We start from the raw sequence: 21,369 nt of genomic DNA, 5'->3' as shown, positions 1-21,369 counted from the left end.
GGGATGTTCAGAGCTGGGAACAGCTGAACACACCCAAGAAGAGCAACCTTTATTTTTCTAGTGCTTCTGCAGTTAAAGAAATTACACCTGGACATGTTATTGTTGGGTGGAAAAGCACACAAAAGTAAAAATGTTCGTGAACTACGACTGTAACTGAACAGACCACCTCCAGCTGCCTCTTGCTCAGGACAATTCCTCAAAGGCAAGGGCCTGCTCTTCGTGTTTGGGACCTACTCTTAGAAATTCATCTTGCCCTGAATTCTTAGCTCAGAGCAGAGAGTTTACAGAGAGCTTTTGGTTCTTTGTAGTAGCGTCAGCAATAGAAGAAAAAAAAACCACTATTTTGGGATAATGCACCTTCCTTTATACAAATGTTTCATCTTGAACTCTTACGTAGGCAATAAAATGATAATCAGTCATATAAGTCTTTTTTGTTTAGGTTCACAGCGCACTAGTTTACCACATACATTCTCCACATTCAGAACACCTAGAAACCTCTATTTATCAGTGACCCATACCAAAGTACGTGTGCCATTTGCTTCAGAGATCATCTATTCTGAAGAAGGCTGCTAGCCAGACCCTGTGAATAAGGTGCACTTGATTATTAAAAAATAATTGAAAGAAAAGTAAATTCAGAAGTGAATTTTTGCACACTGTTATACAAAACCATGCTTTCTTCATTCAGATATAGGGCAGGACCTTATGGAAATATCCATTGAGACCTTCCCTGCTGCCTGACTTTGGATGCCAACACTGGGAAGCGGAAGAGACATTGCATAGCGTGCTTGTACACACAGCACAATATCTCAGGCTTTTCCAGGGTGTTTTACCTGTCCTTCAATTGCCCCTTACAGAAGCAAAAAGACTGTTAAATATCCGCAGCACAACATAAAGACTGCTTAGCAGGCTGCTTCTGATTCCGTGTGTCCTAGGAGCCACATAATCCCATTGAGTGTTTTAGCTGTTCCATAAACAAATCAGTAGCTCTGTACTCTTCCTTCTCCAGTGACAGCAGATATTAATGCCTTGAGCATGCTGCACTCAGCCAAAGCAAGCACTGAAAGTGTTAACTCAAAGGCAGGCTAATGTCCTATTTGGTTAAAGCAAAAAGTAAATAAATACAGGATTTACTGCAATTTAAGGCTTAAAATGAGATCAGATGCCTGTCATCTCCAAACACCTCTCAATCAGCAAAAAATAATCCTTCACAAAATAGATTGTTATTTTTGCTGCAAGTTTTTTTCATGGAGAAAATGGAGCCATATATTATTCCTCTGTAGGCTGCAAGTAGGCGAAGCATAAACTCAGCTGAAAACTTATCCAGGGCTTCTGGCAAGTGCAGGCCAGAAGTGTGTGATTTGTGCTGCTTACCAGATCTCTGCAGTTCATGAATCCCAGATGATGTGCGGGGGGAATCTCTTTAAATGGACGTAGGAAGCTAAAAATGTCAGCAGCTAATGAAGAGGGCAGAGAATCGAAAATGGAGCAAAAGGGATTGTGGGTCCGGTGCTCTGCCCCAGCCACGCACGACGGAGAACTTGCTCGCGTTGATGGAAATTACTGCCTTTGAGCCACCTGACTACAGGGTTAATTTTCTTCCCCTCTTCATTTCAGATGAGGGGAGTCAACCTGACCTTTACTGTCAGATCTAAGAGAAGCCTTGAAAATGAGAACAGTGAAGCAGTCCAAATGCAAACACTGGCTACAGTAGACCTATTTATAAATAGTTTAGAAGAACACCATGAACTGCAGAAGGAGGGGAATTTTCTCCACCCCCCCCAAGTTTGCTGCCTTGGTGAACATAGCGGCATGCTTGAATTTGCTTTCTTACATACCAGGAGGCCTGCAGCAGAAAATGAAGTTAAAGCCACAGGCACAGCCCGTGATTCAGCTGTGTGGCACCAGCTCCAGCTTCACTGTGGTGCACGAAGCTGCACAGCAAGCCCCTTGTCCTGAGTGCCCCCTCCAGCCAGTGCTGGCGATTCTCCCTGATGGGAACAGCCAGACAGGGCTGCCCAGGGGAAAGTCCTGACCCAGGTCAGCCAGCAGGGAGGAGATCTGCCTCTAAGGAGCGCCTCCCAGGCTGCCTCCAGCCTTCCCTTCCAGCTCCCTCCAACCTAAAATGTTTCTCTTTATAGGGATCGTGAAGAACAAGCAAGCATGCCCCTCAATTTAGCTGCGTGCCCTAGTAAAACGAAAAATCTGAAAAGTGGAAAAATAGCCCAAAATAGCCAGCACAATCCCTTACAGATTCTCGTACCAGTTCAGATTTATCATAGCTTGAAACACAGCTCTTGCTCACACTTCTGACTGGCACACTTTTGCAGGGCTGCTACTTTTACTTGAACCTTGGCCCTACTCGGGCTGTCTGACCAGATGGCTAACCCTTGCTTTAAAGGATGTCATAAGTAAAAGCAAATGCTGACCTTGCGAAGCTTTCTTCTTTGTACTTTTTTTTTTTTTTTTTTAACCGCAAAATTACTTGGAAAAGTAATCCAATAGATTAAATTTCCCTTTCTGAGAAGTGTCACCCAAAGGCAAGTCAGTACTGACGTCACCAGACAGATGACACAGTCACTTCGATGTGGCTACTTGGTCAGGGGAGACTGTTCGGATACTTTAAAAAGCATTACATAATGAGAGATAAAAAAATAACAAACTTCCAGACCTTTTCATTCTTTCCTTTTGCAGCTCTGGCATTTTTTATATTATTATATTATCATGGAGGTACAAGGGAGGTTTGTGGTGCCTGACAAAGCTAGAGCAGATCACACAGAGCTGGCTGGTTGTACTTTGTATTATTGCAGAACAATACCTAGCTACCTGCAATTATTAATCTTTTCCTCTCCCACCTGCAGGCATCCCAGGCTCTCTCTTACCCTCATTTGAATCACTTCACATGAGGATATAGGAGGACTGGTAACAGAAATCAGTTAAAGGTGAGAGGCAGAGAAGAAAAAAAGCACCTCGCTGACACATCACTGTAAACAAAGGTTAATCCACCTGCCCCTCTTTTGCAGGTCACTTTTAAAGTAGAGAGATTTTACCAACCAGCCATTTCCATTTACCTTTATCTTCTTTTTCCCATCTCATTTCTTCTTAAACCTCTTTAACAAAGTTCACAGATGATTTCAGGAGCCAGAGACATGTCTTCATGTTGGTATTTCATAGCCATCAATAGAATTGTTTTCCATTAACTCATTTGGTTGCTTCTGAACTCAGAAAGTTCACATCTGTAGAAAGGAATAAAAATTATATAGTTAATATTATTATTTTTTAAAACAGTAGTAGTTGCAGACAGACTTTTCTCTCCAGCTGGCTGCCTGAAACAGCCCATTCCATTTCACAGGAGATCTTCAAGCTCAGCTGAAAGGGTCATTGAACAAGTTGTTGGCTACCTCAGAGGCAGACTTTCTCTTCTAAGGTTGCTGTGTCTAAGTTACATTTATTTCTCACAGGTCCACTCTTGAATTCAAGTAAAATAAGAAAAAAGGTGTAAAGAGGAGAACCAGGCTCGCCGTGCTGGCCAGATGTGGCAGCCCTCATTTTGGACAACCTGCTGGTGAGGAGGCAGAGTCCCCAGAAGTTGACACATGGCTCTGCAAATCAGCTCCAACAGGGACCCGGTAACCCAGGGGTGACAAGGGAGGGAGCCCCGAAACTGCTGTGCCTGCACCGAGGTCCCAGACATTCCTGGCAAAGCACCCCTTGAATTGATGGTCTTTGGATTAGGCTGATTTGAGAAACAGCTGGAAAGGTGAGTGTCTTTAATTAAGTGGACAATAATTTATGAACTGCATTGGATGCCTCAATGTAAAAAATAAACTGTTTATTAATAATGGTTTTAAGGCTCAGTTCCTGTTTTTAGCAAAATAAATTCAAGTAAGCAATCCCAGCTGAACTTCTGGAGGGAGGGAGTTTACAACAAAAATTAAACAAGTTAAAAACCAAAACAAAACAAGAACTACACAGCAGTTACTTGTGTTTGTTTGCCACCTATAAGCTTTTAGGAGGAGCCTCATGCAACTCAGCTCGTACACTTTTGTGAACAACTAGCAACAAGCATAATCCTCCTTTGGAGGAGGATGTGGAACCCCAAAAAGCTCTCTTTTCTTATTTTCTTGACATTGTAGATATATTTTACACACACACACACATACTTATTACTGATGCAAGGCTTCTTGGTACTGTTCTCCAACAAAGAATTTGGCAGCTGAAACGTGCCCGGCTTGGTCTGCCTAACTCTCCCAAACACACCACACCAGACAGAAAGACCAGCAATTACATACCATTTTGTTGCTGAAGAAGGATCAGTTCCCTGTGATATTTCAAATTCCTTCTGTAACCAGGGGTAGATGATTTAGTGCCAGGCATTCAGGGGGATTTAGGTTTGCAAAGAAGCAGATAGAAAATGTATAAGAATTTCTTTAATGCCAGGTGCCAAAGGAAGCTGGACATCTGGGGAGAATTTTGAGATTTGCTCTGTGTGCTTCTTTCTCTCCTAATTCACCTCAACAGATTTAGTTCTCTCTGCCCCAGCTCTTCCTTTTCAGAAAAATGGCAAAAACAGTCATTTCCTCCCTTATCAGGAAAGATCAGGAGAGCGAGGTGCTATGACAAATAAGTCAGCTGAAAAAAGGAGACAGAGGAAGGAAAAGTTCAACATATTGCTTCTCCCCTTTACCATCACGAATGATTTATAAAATACTTGCTGGCAGAAACATATGAAGAGAACATCAAAAATTCCCCTCACATTAGGCGATGCTACCTAGAGCCTATATGGCATCATGGCTTCCTGTACATTGCCTTTCTTTTTACATTTAACAACAAATGTCGGTGCAGACTTGGAGCAGAGCTTCAGAACCAACAGTGGTATTCAGCTCTAACCCCTTTTCTCAGCAATGATATGTCAAGCAGTTGGTTATGAGGGTCTATGAAACCACCGAGCTGGAAAACAGCTCCTATGTGTTCCCTGCCACACAACATGCCTGGCATCTAGCACAAACACATGTTTTTTTAATCAGTCTTCATTACAGGACCATTACAGTCCAAACATCCATGTTCTGGGATCATGGAAACATTACATTATATCATGATTCTGACTCGTTTGCATTTTGGACTTACAGAAGTCCCTGCCCCAAACCAGTGGTCTCTGGTCACCATCCCACCTGATGCAAGAAACCTTTCTCTGCCCTCAAGCTTCTTTTCCTTCTGTCATTTAAAATTGTTAGTAAAGAAAATACTGGAAATGCATCTTCCAGGGCAGTTGCACAATATTTAATAGAAAAACCATCTTTGTATGTACAAAAAAAAAAAAAAAAAAAAAAAGGAAAGAAGAAAAGAGCAAAAAGCTGGCATGCATTTCTGAAGGTGAAGTTAGGAAGTTAGGAAAGTATTTAACCACAAGCCAATTCACAAGAAACAGAGGTTGCTAAGCCTTGTTTCCTTTGGCTCCCTGGCTCAGGGTTGGGCTAACCTCTGGACAGTAAAAATCAAATCCAAGCATCTCCTACAGAGGAAATATTCTCTCCTATGAGTATTCACTGTGGTTTGAGATTTCAGGCCTTTTTTCCCCCCCCTCTTGTGGCAGAGGGATGTGCAAATTTCATCTCTCCTTTCCCCCACTGCTTATCTTAATACTGCTGACATATCTAACTGTCAAATTTGTATGAAACTTGGCAATGTGTTCAGATGTAGAACGTGACCAACAGTCTGATGGCAGAAATCTTCTCTAAAGCCTGGTTTCCTAAAAAGAATAAAAGCCCTCTAACTATATAATAAGTAGTTTGACTTGTCTACTTTAACTGTGTTGGCTCTACTGGTGATTCACGGGAATTTACTGAAACAAGTTCACAAAAAATGATGCACAACATGGGAACTGGTTGCCAGTACTAGGGGGAATAGGTAGAATATTAAATGACAGTCACCTATCAGGCTAGTAAGCACAGAGCTTGGCATTCTTGTAGGAAATACCATCAACCTTTGATACAAGACAAGGGACCACAGAAGATCTTTCCTTGTAGCTACAGCACATGCAAAGCAGCAAAGACATTCTCTGCACCTGAATAACATGTTTCTGAGAAACATTTCCAAGTGAACAACCATCAAGAAGTCCAGACATTGTCCACTTTCTCCCCAGGATACATCCTGCGGGGGTTTCCTACAGGTCATTATTATGTTATCTGCTAAGCCATAGGACAATAAGCCAAGCCAGAGAAATGCTGCCTAGTGAAATGTGACACGAGCGGAGGATGCATCAATTTGCTACTTAAATAAATAATTGTTTAAATATTTAAACAAAACTTTTGGTTTAAGAGGAAAAGCTCTGTGAGAGAGAGAGATGAAAGCTGACATTTTCTGGACCGACAACAGATATAACTACTGATCCAAAAAAACTTGAATGCGGGAATCACTGCCAGGTTCCTGTTTGGGTGGATAATGAATGGCTAAAGTAGTTAAGTGAAAAGAGATGTTACGCGATGCTAATTTCAAAGCTCCCAAAGAACATAATTTGACTTCTTTGATCAAGCGAAGAAAGAAGAAATCCCCACCTTGGCTCTCCCCACAGCAGAGTGGTTGTCTTGGCAAAACTGAAGAGAGATGGCTAGGCTTGCTCCAACTGGTGCCTGCCCTCTCCTCCAGGCTCTCCATCTGACCTTGCATAGGAAAGCCTCAAGGCAGGAGAGCAGTAGCCTGAATCGGAGGAATTTGGTGAAATCTTCCAGGCAGCATTACGCACCTGCACCCTGAAGGTCAGGTTTTGGAGGCTTATGCTACATTGGGAGCCATGGCACGTGGATCCCATTTGCCACATGATGCCAGGAATCTGTGCAATGAAGCCCCAGGTGCCCCTCTGAAGGTGAGGGTCAGACAGGACCATTCTGCCCTCTAGACTGCACTAAGAAAGCTTGGTGTGCTAGCAAAAAACCCTGTAGCTGGGATGTAGCTCTAAACATTAGCAACCAAATAACCAAAGCATGCATTATTTCACAATCCTCTCTCAGGGTGATGCCAGAATTCCAGGAATTCTGTTGTCCCTTCCTTCATATACTCACCAGAACATCTTACCTACCTCAGTTTTACAGGGTTTTTACCTCCCACATCCCACTCCAGCTGTTTACCAGACTCCAACCATGCTATAAGGCAGAGCTGGAAAAACAGGTGAGTGTGTATCTTGAGGGAGTGCAATTGGTGACTGGAGTACTGTCAATAAAAGTTATTCAGCTATTGTTCATTCAGCATCATGCTCAAGAGGAAAAAAAAAAAAAAAGGAAGAAAAAACCAGACCTTAGGTTATTTCATAACCTTATAACTACTGTTAATACTAACGGAAACATTTTACTGCGTATTTCAAAGTCATCTGCCAAAGTCTAAGGAAAGATTCCCACTGCTTTAGAGTTTAAAGCTTCAAGGCAACCAAAGTTTTCAGAACAACTTGCAGACGTCCACTCTGTCACCACTGAAAGGTGCACTCCCATTTCATGGAGGTTCATATTCCAAAAATCAGACATCTTTGGCTCAAGCAGAAGGTACGCCTGCTCAGTGGAGATATGAGCTTTCCTTCCCCTTTAGAGAAAGTTCAAGTTCTTTTTCTGGTTCTGATTCAGCGCCATTACCAGCTACAGCCCTAACCCATATCACTGCGTCCGACTACAGACCAGTCTGTAAAAGCATCTGCAGCCATGTCCTGTCTTCTTTAACAAATCTGAACACCAAAACCTTCAGTTTTGTAAGCTATCTTCAAACTGAGCAGATTTTACAATCTGCAGCTTCAAAATATCTCACTGCCCGTAAGCCCACAGATTAGGCTGGAATATTAATAACTTCACTACATAAACCCTGACAACCTTTTTAAAGTCTAGCTATCTTCCACAAACAAGCACTTCTCAAAAGGCTCTTGTTCCGTTGCAACAATATGTACTTCCTTAAATAATGCAGTGTTCAAAATCCCAGTATATTTTTAAAGGATATAAAATGTTTCACGTGTCAAATTAGAAGTTACACAGAAAACTTCATATGGACCATCTGGGTTTGACCACTCAGTTAATATTCATTGCTGGAGTCCTGGGTCACAAAATTCTATTCATTTCAAGAGCTGGCTAAAACTTCACTTGGATTTTATCCTGTTGGCTAGAGTCTTGTATATCTTGTACAATTTCCTGGCTGTGTAGATGACATGTTGCAGCAGTAAGCACAGAACACATAGAGGAATAAAACTGAGCAGTCTTTGGATACTGGGACAGTTTTCAAAGGCCATTGCAAATACACTCAATCTATCATTTGCTTTGCATTACTCTAAAACATGCATATTCCCTGGGAAATATAGATTATTATTATTATTATTATTTTATCTATTTATTTTGTGTGTGTGTGTGTTTTCAGAGGGAGAGAGGGTGGTAAGGGGAAATGGAAGAAGACAAGGGAGGGATTTAAGAAAATCTAAGTATTCAAAGTGAAAATTAATATTGTATAAATAACTATTTGTGCTAAACAACTATTCCCAGGCTGAACATTAAGCATTTTTCTACTAAGTATAAACCAAGCTGCTTAATGTAAGTATAGTTGATATAAAACCTTTTTCAGCTAAACTTTTTTTTTTTTTTTTTCAATTAAAATAATCACCCAAGCTGTGAAATACACCAATCAATTTTACAATGATTTAACCAAGGCTCTGCATCACTCTTAGGGTCTTTGCACAAGCCTTAAGCACACACGGAAGCATCAGAGGATAGAGTCTGTCCATGAGGCTGTCCAAGTCATGCTGTGGAGGGTGTCACAGCTGATCGCTTCCCAACAGACACCTTACCTGCCCTCAGACACCCTGGTGATGGAGCCTCACACCCTCCAGAGGCAAACTACTCCTGTTCCCAAATGGCCTTGAAGTTACAAAGCTCACCCTATGGCCTACTCTGAGTTTTCCCTGCTACATGTTAAGCCCAACAATTTTTGCAGCATTTCCCATAATGATTTCTGGTTCTCTGCCCTGCTTCTGGAAGTGGAGAGGATAAAAGGATAATACGTTAACTGTGAGATGCTTGGGCAGGCGAGAAACTCTCCCTGGTGAGCTTTCATAGCAGGCTGGCTCCCTTTAGAACGATGGTTGTGTTTAACCTCACCATGCCTTGGTGCCCTACATCTCTATTAGTCCTTCAAGGTGGATGGGACACAGAGAAGAGCTCGCTCTCTTTCTTTGAGATGATGCTCAGGGCCAGGAACATATTTCTTAAAACAGTTGCTAGTGTAAATCCCAGGTTTCACTCCTTGGTCCCTCTATAACACACAACACACATTCAGCTGGCCAGTAACATGGAGCGTCGCATGGAGCTAACAAAGCACAGCATCAGAAAGACTAAACAACAACAATCAGCAAGAAAAGCCTTGCTAGAATGAAACGTTTTCCAGACTGAAGAGCTCAGGGAACGTTATCTTCAGCAAATTGGGTTTCTTAGTTGCTTTGATCAAGTGAGTTTCAAAGGTGATTACAGACCCAAAAGTGTTTCCCTAAGCAGTATCCTCTGGGATGGGGAAGGCCAGAATTCAGGCAGAAGCTTTCTCCTGTACAAAAGCCTTGCCACTGACATTGTCAAGGGATCTGTTGCACTCCATTGTGTCCATAATCTTCAAATTAAAGCTCCCTAAATCCACAATAGTCTAATAAACCACAAGCCTGTAACAGCCCCTTCAATTTTCCACGTTAATAATCCATGGATTAAGAGTCTCTCTGCTGCTACAATAGACAGAACTGATCTTCTCTACTGTGTCAATGACCCATGAATTATAGGGCTGTGTCTCAGATGGTTAGATAATGCTTCACTCAAGTCCCTGAGGTAGATTTTTCTAACACAGCACATTCAGGACTCTTTGGAGTAAAGGCACGTTGTGGCATTCTCATTTTTGGGGACTGCTCTTTCTGTCCCTCTTGGCAGGATCCCTACACAAAAGCACAAACCCTTTTTATATCATAACCATCCATTTGTTTTTCAATAAATGGCCCAGTCCTCTTTCATTTACAACTGAACATTTAATATGGCATATGAAAGCTGAGTAAGAGACACAGTTTCATAAGTAACTAATGAACTGATGCAAAAATCTTTCAATTTTCTTGTAATAGGGTCTTATAATAACCTAGAATATTTTATACTGATTTGTGGATAGCACTTCTTAACACATTTGCATCACTTAATAATCCTTTATTATATCATTTGGTAGTAAGTACGTACAGCAGCTACCACAGCTGAATCAGAGGGCAAGAGGAAGCAGAGTGGAGTCACTTCAGAACTGCTCAAACCTATCATCCATAAAATGCTCATCGACTTTTCTGATCAGGAGCAAGCAAGCTTCTTCAACAGCTGCACAATTTCACCTCTGCAAATACCACTGCAGTCGGCAGCCTGGGCTTTGTATATGGATGGCAGCGCCCCGCCAGCCACTGGCATGGAAAGAAATGTGATGGGTAGGAGCAGACAGATTGTCTCCGTGGCATTTCCGCTGGGGAGCACAGCCCCGATGGCACGTTGTCTGCCAGAACAGAATGCCAATGCGATTTTTCCCTTCTCTTTTTAAAAGCAGAAACCTGCACATCGAACTGAACGCTGCACATATCATTGCACATTGTAGCAGGGTTGTTAAAGACAAGGAATGCCTGTTAGGTTAGCCAGCCATGTCTCCATCAAAGCCTGGCTGTTCCGTACCATTTCATTCCGTACAGCATTTTGTCCAGACTCCTATTACCTGGGACACTTAAAACTGCACTGTTAGCTTGGATGGGCATGGGAAGAGGCTCTGCAAGTAATTGGCTGCTTTAGTCTCTCTCATCTCAAAGCATACTGGATGAGAAGCTTGGTTTTCTCTTGCCCTTGCCGGGGCATCTGGTTAAATGTTAGAGCAGGTAGTATTTCTGGGCAGGTAAAACTGTGGCCATGACTTAAGGGCCACAGTGATTCCCAATAAAGAAGGATCCATTACTGGCTGAAGAAATGTTTGCTAATACTCTGTTTTTCCAGAAAGGCAGTAAAGATAAGTTTTGTAAATAACCCCTAGTAGCTATGAGAGTCTATTAAATAAAATAGTCCCAAATAAAGACTTGTTAACATCGATTCTGTAGCTTCGCTCCACCGTTAAATCTTTCAGTGTCAGAATAAAGGTCAGTGCAGCGTAGGCAATTAAAGTTACAGGCAAAGTAGTAGTGGCAGCCACAGCAAGAGGGCAATAGGAGTATGGAGCAGTAACAGATGATGCTTTTTTTTTGGTTGTATAGCAATTGTGAAAACAAATGTTGAGCAAAAGTAAGGCAGGCTCTGTGCTGCTGGCTACCACGTATGATGTGTTTCTGCTGCAAAAACCTGCACTGCCACAAGTAATTGGGTGCCCTTAGTTGGCTGCCCAGTTTAGAGCTATCAGAATCTCACCCTCTTATTTCACCCTGGTGAAGATTTTTGTGATTTACTTTATTATCCTTTAGATGATGATAAAACAAGGCTCTGAGTTGTCTCTATTTATCTAGGGCCGCAGCTCAGATTTGTGAACCCAGATGTACTAACTGGCAAAAACAACTGACCCATTTGCTTCGTGGCGAGGCACTACAGCTCTGTCCTCCATTCATTTCCCTTTGCAAACAGGTGTAAGAACAATGAGCATATTGTCATTAGCCAACACATAGAATAAACAAAAGAAACAAGCCCATGCTAGCTGGTCCACGTGCAGCAGAAAGTGCTGCTTTATCTCCTGCTATTGCTGGGACCTGTGCGATGAGCCTCCCCTGACCACGACACAAAGTCTGAATTGTCTCCCGAACCCATCTCAGCCTTTAAGTCAACCCTGTAGTATTTCTCTTGGTTGTCACGCTGAGCGCAGTGTTTGTCTTGTTATGCTATTAATACAGAGTGGACCATTTTTCCATCAGGGAAATATCAAACGTCGAGCATCTGAAGTTGCAGGGGGCCACTCACTGGTGCTGGGCTCCCTGCTGCAGCCATGGGGTGACCTGCCTGTACCCCACTGGGAACTCCCTGCCCAGGGTGGTGGCCCCAGGACCTTCTTGTGATGCAGACATGAGAAACATCTAATGCATTTACTTATTCAGCCCACGTTAGAGGAGCATTGCTATCGTGAGACCTACAATAGCTTTGTTATTATTCCCATTTAACGCTGAACCAGTAAGCCCAGAGAAATGAGGACAGTGCAACAGGTCTGTTGGAGCTGGGGACCAAAGGGATGGCTGAGGACAGCCTTGGATAACCCCAAGCCCCCCGCGCTGAAGGGCGCCGGGCATGGTGTGGGTTACACGAGCCTGCACAGCCCTCTGCCCCCCTGCCTCCAACGCGTTCCTGCCTGCTCTCAATATCCACACAGCTTGTTAGCAGCCCCGCGGGGGTCCCCGAGCAGTGAATGAAGGCACGGCAGCCAGGACCGTGCGATCATAACAAGCAGCCCCGTTTCTTCTGCCTCTCAACTTCCCTCCTAAGCCCAGGAGGAGTGGCTCCCGAGGAAAGGCCATGAATCTTTTATTTCCCTGACCAGAGGGTGGTTTTGCATGGCCTAAGCCATCCACATTGTTCTCCGTTACTAAGGCAACAGGTACCTTACAAACGCTGATAATAAATAAACTCATACAACTCCGCGGTCTGCTTCCAGGGCAGCTTAATAACCAGCGTGGCCGCTGCCGGCTGCCTGTCCCCCGCTGGGTTGGAGGAGCACTTGAGGAAGCATTATCTGCCTTCCAGCCCCGACGCCGCGGCGTGCACAAAGACAAGGCGCTGAGCTGGGAAGCTGGGCCGCTATCAAAAGGCAAAAGGTTTCGGAAAGCTGCGGGGAGGAACGGGAATGGCTTTGGGATGGTCATGGCCAAATGGGAAAGAGGAACAGTGAGAGGAACCCCCAGTCTGGAAAAAGATATTCCAGATATAAGATATTCCAGATAAAAGATATAAGAGCGTGCTGCAGCACTGCTGCCTTCTTAAAAGCAGCAAAGGATCCCTAGTGCTCGCCATTCAGAGGGAACACATTGCTTTTCCGCTCCCATAGAGAAAATCCCACAACATAGGCTCTTCAGCAGCAAGTTTTGCCCCCCCCACCAGCATCTGGAGCTGACGGATTAAGGACTGTTTTGTTTGTTAAACTTCCCCTTGTTTCCCCCATATATTGCTTGATACACGCACCCAGTTTTTGAGTGAACACATCATGTCCCCACTGCTTTTGCAGTGAGAGCAGGGTTAAAATGCTTCACTGGTCTCCTTAATCCCTCTCACATGCTTTAGTCAACACCAGTGGGGGGAGAGGGACAGCAGGTTTTGCCTCTGTGACTCCCCCCCTTCAGAGGTCAGGGAGAAGAGATGAATTCAGTCTTGTACTTATTCTGGATGGGGTGGGAGCTGCTGAAAAGTCACAGAACTGCAAGCAGCTGGGGCACCCTGGGCTCCAAAGTTAATCCTGCCCCTGCCTCAACGCTGTCATTTTTTTCACTGCTCAGCACCATTTAAATCTTGAAATAGATAAAAAAGCAAGTGGAAGTTTAAAATACTGATTTCTGCTTCTGCCCAGAGCTGCTGAAGCATTAGTTCAGTGATGGGGAGATGAGCACTGTGTAGGAGAAAAAGCCACCAGGTGAGAGGAGCAATGCACACAACTGTGTGTGGATGGTTCCTTCTCAGTGGACCTGATATATCCATGATCTAACTATGGAATATCCTTTTTAATAGCAATTGCTCTATCAGAGAAACTGCGCAATTGGCCTTATATCTGTGGACTGAAGGTAGCCTGAGAAGAGCAGGATGGAGCTGTACAACATGCTAATGGGAGCTCAGGAGAGACAGAAACCAAAACAGCTCAAAACTTAGTGACCGATCTTCAGTTCCTATCCCTCCCCCCATTTCATTTTTTTTTTTTTCCTGTCTCTTTTCCCTACCCCACTTTTTTTTCTCCTGAAAAAAATCTGTGGTGCATATATTTCAATTACTTTATGCTTGCTACCGGTCAACCCTTTTGTCCTGATGATCTAACAACAACAAAAATAGCTTAAATGCTGTATGTTTAACTTCCTTCCAAAAGCAAAACACAGGATGGGTAGTGCAGCCCTCTCAAAGAGCTTTACAAGCACAAAACGAGGACAGCTTTACAGACCCCATTCCTGTGCTGGATGACTTGCTGCTGCTGCACGACAAGGGTCTTTTATTGAAATCCCAGCAGAAATGTAAACATTTGAAATAAAGCTAAACAAGAGTTTAGTTGTTGAGGAAAAGACAGTCATCTGTCAGCATTTGGCAAACACGCTTCTTTTAAGAGTGGCCTTCCGTGAGGCTGGGCTGGGACTTCGGCACTGGATTTAACTGCTCCACTCTGAATCCCTTCTACCTAATGAGAGGGCTCCCTGCTGTATCAAATTTGCAGCACTGTTGGCTGCTGGAAGTGTTCTTCATTTGCCAAGTAGCTCTTAGGAAAACAAACCCGGGTTCCAAGTCTCAGGAGCACCAAAATATGCTACTGAAGGAGTTTGCCTGAGAGAAAACACTGCGGGCTACCACTCCCTTTGAATGCCATTAGCGAGCGATGTCTTCCCTCTCATTATGCATTCGCTACCTTTCCATCTTGCCTTGCCAGACCTTGTATGCACTATCCTCTACCCAAGCTGACCCTTCAGGGGACATGTGGAGACACGTGGAACAAATAGGTGGGCTGCCAGGCTCAGAGGGCAGTGCTCAGTGACTTGATGCTTGACTGGTGACTGATCACCAGTGGAGCTCCTCACACATTTTACAAACAAAAAGAATCACAGGGCTTCTTCTCATTTACCAAATCATTCCCTCAAGCCTCTGTGTGACTTGCCAACCCAAACACCTGCTTCATATGGGTAGGGTGCAACAAATAGCTGACCCATATCTGTAATTAATCCTGAGGGCACTTGGATTTTTCAAAACATAAATGCACCTAATGTTCTCAATAAAAGCAAAAAGCCCAAACAATCCAAGCCTTCTTGAAATTGAGCAAAACCTAAAGCAGATGGGTAGACAACAGTTGCAAAACAAACAAATATTCCATGGTTCAGCTGAACTTCAAATAAGTTCAGCACTAAAAGCCTGAGTAAGCAAAGATAGTGTGTTACCTTTGGCAATCTGCGGGGCTTCAGTTTTGCAGTATCATTTCTGATCTATGCAGCCTGCTAATCAAAAGTGACTATTCAGATTCTAATCAAAACAAACCTCCAAATTACTTCAGATGTAAACCATGGTTGAGACTGAAACATCAACTGCTCAAGTATTTGAAAAAGTTCTTTGTCTGCTCAGTCCCCTCACGCTGACAGATTATGCTTCAGTTTTTGGTTACATGAAGTGTGTGAAAACTAGTAAGAAGCAAGCATCCTACCAGCCCCATTTATAGCTCTGATTTATCAGAATGACACAATTTGACCTCACAAAGAGTAAGAGACAGTTCAACATGCCCAGGAAATAGCAAGACCAGGACACACTTAAAATCATGAGATTTTTTTTTCTTTGTGAGGTATTTGTCATAAACAACATTGATACAGGACTTGAAACAACGTGATCCTTCACTGAAGAGTCTTAAGAGCAGTTCCAACTTTCAATAGACAATGCCTTACTGTCCTATAGCATAAACCTCCCTCCTCCTCAAGATGTACTTTTGAGTCATTTGTTATAAATTTTAGTTTAGAAACCATTCTTTTCTTCTCCTTTACATTTTCAGGTGCTACCCAGTTTCTCTGGCAGACGAACAGCAGTGACAGCACAGCTTATAAATAAGGCAGAAGTGCTCTGGGAAACCCATCACTGGGATACATGGAAGAGAAGGGAAGAAAGAAAGCACGAGCACTTCACATCCTAGAGGAAACTAGCATCATTGTATGGACCCTTTACACCATGACTCCTAGAGGTGTTGAAAGGCACAGGCAATTTTGCCTGGAATGGAGAATGGGGAAAGGAATGATTAGTTACGGCCCATGGTAGTGCATCTGATCTGCCTCAGACTGAAATGCCTCTTCTGAGGTTCTTACTGGGGTGGTCCCAGTGGAAATCCCTGTTGCTAGATATTTGATGCTTCCTTTTTTTAATGCTTTTTGGTATCTACCAGCAATATAATGGCTCACCTGCACAGATATATGAGAAGACACATTTTTCCCCACTGTACACCAGCCCCACTGAAGGCAACTTCAGGCCATCTATAGCATGTCTCAAACATGCATCTTTTTGTCATGAAATTTTATGCTATTTTGGTACCAGCCTCTGGCAGACACAGCTTAAGTTTCAGCATATAAATCAAACTCCTCCACAGCCTGTCAGCACTCACCTTGGCACACAACTGCTTTTGTCTCAGGGACTTCTTGAACTCTGCGGCCTGAGTCTACAAAAATCTCCTTTTGTCCCCTAAAACTTAGGGGAAAGATAGGGTTACACTTCTTGTGAGGTGTGCTGAGAGTATACCCTCCTAGCAGAAGTGGGCACTGAGAGCTCTTCAGTGTTAGTATTACTACACCAGAGAGTACGTTACTTCTAGGACTAAGTCTAAAGCACGCAACATGAATAGCACTGAACATGTGAGATGTCTTAGCTGAGTTTGACTGTTTTTTTCTGGTTCTTGGCCATGCTTGCAACAGACAGTGAAAAGCAGGGAGAGAAGATACAGCTCCCCTTTCTCTACAAGGATTTCATGGATTTCCATGAAAAAATGTTTCTGACAGTTTCACTATCCCTCCTAGGTCTCTCCAGTTGACTCTAAAAACTCAGTTTGGAAGTGGAAAAGTGGTATCCTGACCATAACATGCATTCCCTCAATGTACTGCATCAGAGTGCAAAAGCCAAGAGAAGAAAACACTGAAGCCCTTCATCTATCCATCTCACTGGCCTTGATTGTTTCCCCAGTCTTACAGAACCATTTAAGTTGGAAAAGACCTTCAAGATTATCAAGTCCCACCATCAACCTGACCTACCAAGTCCCATCACTAAACCACGTCCACCCATCTCAAATGCCTCCAGGGAGGGGGGACTTCACCATTTCCCTGGGCAGCCATTCCAATGCTTGACTGCTGCATGAAGACACTCTTCTTAATATCTGATATCCAAATTCTTCCCAATATCCAGTCTAAACCTCCCCAGCACAACTTTAGAACATTATTTGCTGTTGTAAGACATCACTAGAGCACTGCCTGTACTCAGAAATGTTGCATACATCCACATGTATAAGAGCTCCTTTGATCTTCAAAAGAGCTCTGCTCCTTTGATTAGGAGTTTATCAGTAGCACATAATCAGGCTGCAGACACACACACTTGGTTTAGTCTTAAACCATTTTGTTTGCAGGTACATAGCCAGCAAATGTCCTTTAAGCTGTATCCAAGTATTTATTGAGATAAACTGCCTTAGCTTTTCCAGGAGGCAGTTCTTCTTGACAGGTGTAACAGGTTGAGTTTCTCAAGATATCAAGAGCCATCACAGCTAATAAACTACCTGCTCTGTGACTTTTCCCTCAAGATGAACTTTTAGATACTCCATATCCCGTGTCAATCCTGAGAGCAGTGCATTAAACATACATCATCTTTGCATGTGGTTTTGCTCTCAGACCACGTATAAGTAAAAGCATGTCAGAAAAACAAAAACAAAACAAACAGTAAAATCCAGAATTGGGGGCAGGAAAGGATGTCTCCTCTTTTGACTTACATCAGGCTAAAAACAAAAAGACAGATGCTAACCTGGAAACTTTCCTCATAGACAAGTACAGCCTGTAATTAAAAAGAAATTTAATACCTGCAAAGAGAGAACTGAAAAGTACTGCAGATGTAATTAATTACTTTGTGTCAGTATTTGGTAGCTGATTTGATTTCTGACTCATATGGAAGCGCTGGCAGGGCAGTTCAGAACACCTGCTGCTATTTAGGCAAAAAAAAAAGCATCAAAACAAGGGCAAAAAAGCAATCTGTTATTCCATGTCTGCAAGCCCACAGCTAATGCTCTGAAATCCATTAGATTTTAATAGCATCCAGCCCAGCTTCATTAGGCAGAGATGAAATTCTGCTCAAGGTACACGTGATGAAGTTTCATGTCCCCAACACTTGGAAAAGAGGGACTTTAAGCAAGCTCCTCTGGCTGTGCCCTGCACTCTGATCTCTTCCTGCTCTCTCCAGTTCATCACTGCTTTCCCCAGCTTTTTTGCTGCTATGCCAGAGTCACGAGCTCTTGGCATTTCTTTTCTGTAGGCAACATCGAACCAAATACAAGGATCCTGTCTAAACAGGACTTTCTGAAAATTTTCTGAAAAGTATTCAGAATCAAGAGAAGGATGAGAATTTTTTTTTTTTGAAAGAGTAAAAACCCCTTCCATAGCAGCCAAGAGCAGACTTTTTTTTTTTTCTCTCTGAAAGAGTGCAACAAGCTGTTCAACACATCCAAATGCCTCAGAAAACCTGGCCTCCATTATGAGTACTGAACACCTGGAACTAGCCATGCTTGGTTTTGGATGTCTGGTCTCAAAAGCAAAGATATCTTGTGCTGTTGTGGGTAATTCAGGTTTGGAAGCAGAAGCCTTGTTTTATATGAACTCCATGCTAATGGAGAATTACTTCCAGTCTGTTACAGATTTCAGCACTGAAATTAGGTGGCTTTCTTGCCAAATTCAGGACCAATGTGATTCCAATAGAATGGGTCTGAAGAACTCCAGCTCTATTATAATACTGCATTATAACTTGAAACCAGCTTTTACATGTTTGGGGTTACCCAGAACTACAAATTGTTGTTTTATCAGATACAGCTGACTGAAAAATGAATAAAAAAAGTCCACTCCCTCTTTCCTCCCACTCTGAAAGCCTTTAAAATACAGTGTTTCCCGGAACCTGGCTGGCTGGAGGGAATTGGCAGAGAGGCTCATGCTGTATAAAATATGGAGGGACAGCTGTGCAGCTGATGGCTTTAACAGATACAATGGTGACACGAGGATGACAGCTCTATTAGATTTCGGGAGGTGATGTGTCACTCGTTCAGTAGGCCACTCCACATCTTCATAAAAAGCACTTTTTATGGGGTGAGACACGAAAGATCCTGATAAAAAGCGACGTAAGAATGCTAGCCGGCCATAACCATGAACTCGATTCAAGATTTGCTGGAAGTCACATTAAATGGGAGTTCAAGGCTGCAGATGAGCTCTGTGCCATTCCCAGTTGGCAGAAGGGCTTTTTTCTTTGCAGGCTGCTTCTCCTGGGTACACCCTTTCTCCTTGTGCTTGCACACGCACGTATGTGCTACTCTTTTCAGATGTCGGGGACTGCCCATCACCGAGAGCATTGCTACACGATGGACATTTAGAGAGGATCCAGGCCTGACCTAGTAATACCACAAGAGCACTGATATTATTGCTAGTAATAAAACACAGGTTGGAAATCCACACGATCTATGGGGCAGGAACAGCCCCATTCCAAACAATGCCTTCTCCTCCATGCTATTAATTTTAAGTACTTGGTTCTTGCTCTTTGCCTGTGACCTTCTTCCACTTCAGCTTGTATTTCCTTTGTGAATGGATTTTTCAGCTCTCAAATCCCAGGTGTTTCTCTTTCTTCAGCTGAAACTCAGGCTGTGCATCAGGCAACCATCATGTCTTGGCAATGGTTTGCTGGGTCAGTGGAGGAAGACCCTCAGATCCAGATTTTTGCTATTAGAGTTGTCAGTCATACAAGTCCCTAGAGACTGCAGGAGTATGGAAATTAAATCTACAGATTGAATTATCCTGCCTCTTCTCTCTCCCCCCCCCTTCCTTAAGTGCACATGTGGCCTTGTCATATTGTCATTTTTATCATTGTTAGTGACAGTCCTCTGCAAAACACAGGACAAAAACATCAAATTTCATACTCCTGCTGGGAACTGAATACCAAATACGAGCTCCCCAAATTGCAGCAACTTATTCTGCTTTGTCCATTGCATTGTGAAAAAGAACATTTATGTAGCATTTGCAATAAATGTAGCTAAAAAGGTAGATTTTTTTTTTTTCCAGGACAAAACAAGGATGGTTACTTATTACAGATTCCAGTGATACTTAGCTGAGATTCCTTAAAAATAATAATAATAAGAAAATTAGGTCAACAACTCAGAGCACAGAAGCAGAATTATTCCACGGGCAATAATGTATAAAATGATGCCCTGATATCAACAAGTGGGGCTACCTGACAACATCTGCACCCTGCCTGGCAATTGGTCAGGCTGGAGGGAAAGGTCCAACTAACATTGTCACTCTGACCTCTAGATCGCCGTCCTCAGCCAACCACACTCAGTGATTATTAACAAAGACACTTACAAGAGCCCCTGGAGTTCCAGGGCATGAAATATATGGTTGACAACCATGGAAAGAATGATGCTGTTCATTTTAAAGACAAAGTTCATTTCTATCAAACTTTCAGTCCAAAATGTCTAGCCAACAAAGATGAGACAAAGACACAAACCCACGAAAGCCTCTGCTTCACATTCATGAGTATTCAGCAATCTCATTTTTGCTAACATTAGCACAGCACCCTATTAAAATAGACAAAGAAATCTATACAGCTTTTTTCTTAAGAAAAAATAGAAAGCATGATAATAACCAGCTGCATGCAAAAGCCACACAACACACCACACTATGCAGACCCAGACATATGCTGAGGACAGCTACAGAATATGGACTGGACTTCAGATACAAGGCCCAAACAGAACCAACAGGTTTTTTTTGTTTGTTTGTTTGTTTTTAATATAAAGTGAATAATCATCAGCCCAGAGTTTCAGGTGTAATGAATAAGTTGTTTACATGATTTTTTGGTTGCCTAATTTAAGCCCTCCTGAAGGACCTAAGAGGCTGGAGCACTCCATCCTTGCTGGAAAGTCTGCTTCAAGCTGGATAATCTTAAATATTGTAAATAACTCACAGACACCGAGGAAAAGGTACATCGAGGAAATGGTTAGTGTGCCATGAGGCTGGGTTTCCTATGAAACTCTAATAGAAAAGGACAGGATTTTGGAGGAGAAAGACAATCAGTGGGCTGAGGGCTATTGCCTTCTTCCCAGGTCACCTGTCTTTTGTTGAAAGTCAGATCATGCTCACTTTGTCAAGTTAAAAATCAACATGAAGCGGGTCTTTGTAACTCAGAGCAGCAAATCTGAGCACCCTACACGTGGACATCAGGAGTCAAGAAACACTTCATTAAAAATGTAACAGGTTTCATCTTCTATTCACTGCCTGGGACTTTCATCAGTCTCAAGAAGGACAAACATCTTACATTGATAAATGACTTCACCAAGTCAAGCCTGACAGCTAATACTGATTGCTTAGCTGCAGAGACACAACAATCTGGCATCTTATGTCAGCACTAAATATTCATGTAAAATTGAAAAGGAAATACTTGAAGGAGTTGG

The 21,369-nt window shown here is 42.9% G+C and overlaps 1 long non-coding RNA gene across 12 annotated transcripts in view; it reads right to left on the bottom strand.

Annotated features, from left to right (window-relative positions):
• LOC311442394 overlaps positions 1-21,369 on the bottom strand; it is a 72,393-nt gene that overhangs the window by 11,475 nt on the left and 39,549 nt on the right. For 7 of the 12 annotated variants that reach the window (XR_014696608.1, XR_014696609.1, XR_014696610.1 and 4 more), the window contains exon 2: positions 3,069-3,233. This is a non-coding gene — a long non-coding RNA (uncharacterized lncRNA). Of the gene's footprint in view, positions 1-1,371; positions 1,669-3,068; positions 3,234-21,369 lie in introns of those variants that run through there. The other 5 variants (XR_014696615.1, XR_014696616.1, XR_014696617.1 and 2 more) reach the window with 1 other exon arrangement.

This window comes from Aythya ferina (genome assembly GCF_964211825.1).
Source record: "Aythya ferina genome assembly, chromosome: 10".
Classification (NCBI taxonomy): domain Eukaryota; kingdom Metazoa; phylum Chordata; class Aves; order Anseriformes; family Anatidae; genus Aythya; species Aythya ferina.
The sequence above is the reverse complement of the archived record's forward strand: the minus strand, read 5'-3'. Positions and strand labels throughout refer to the sequence as shown.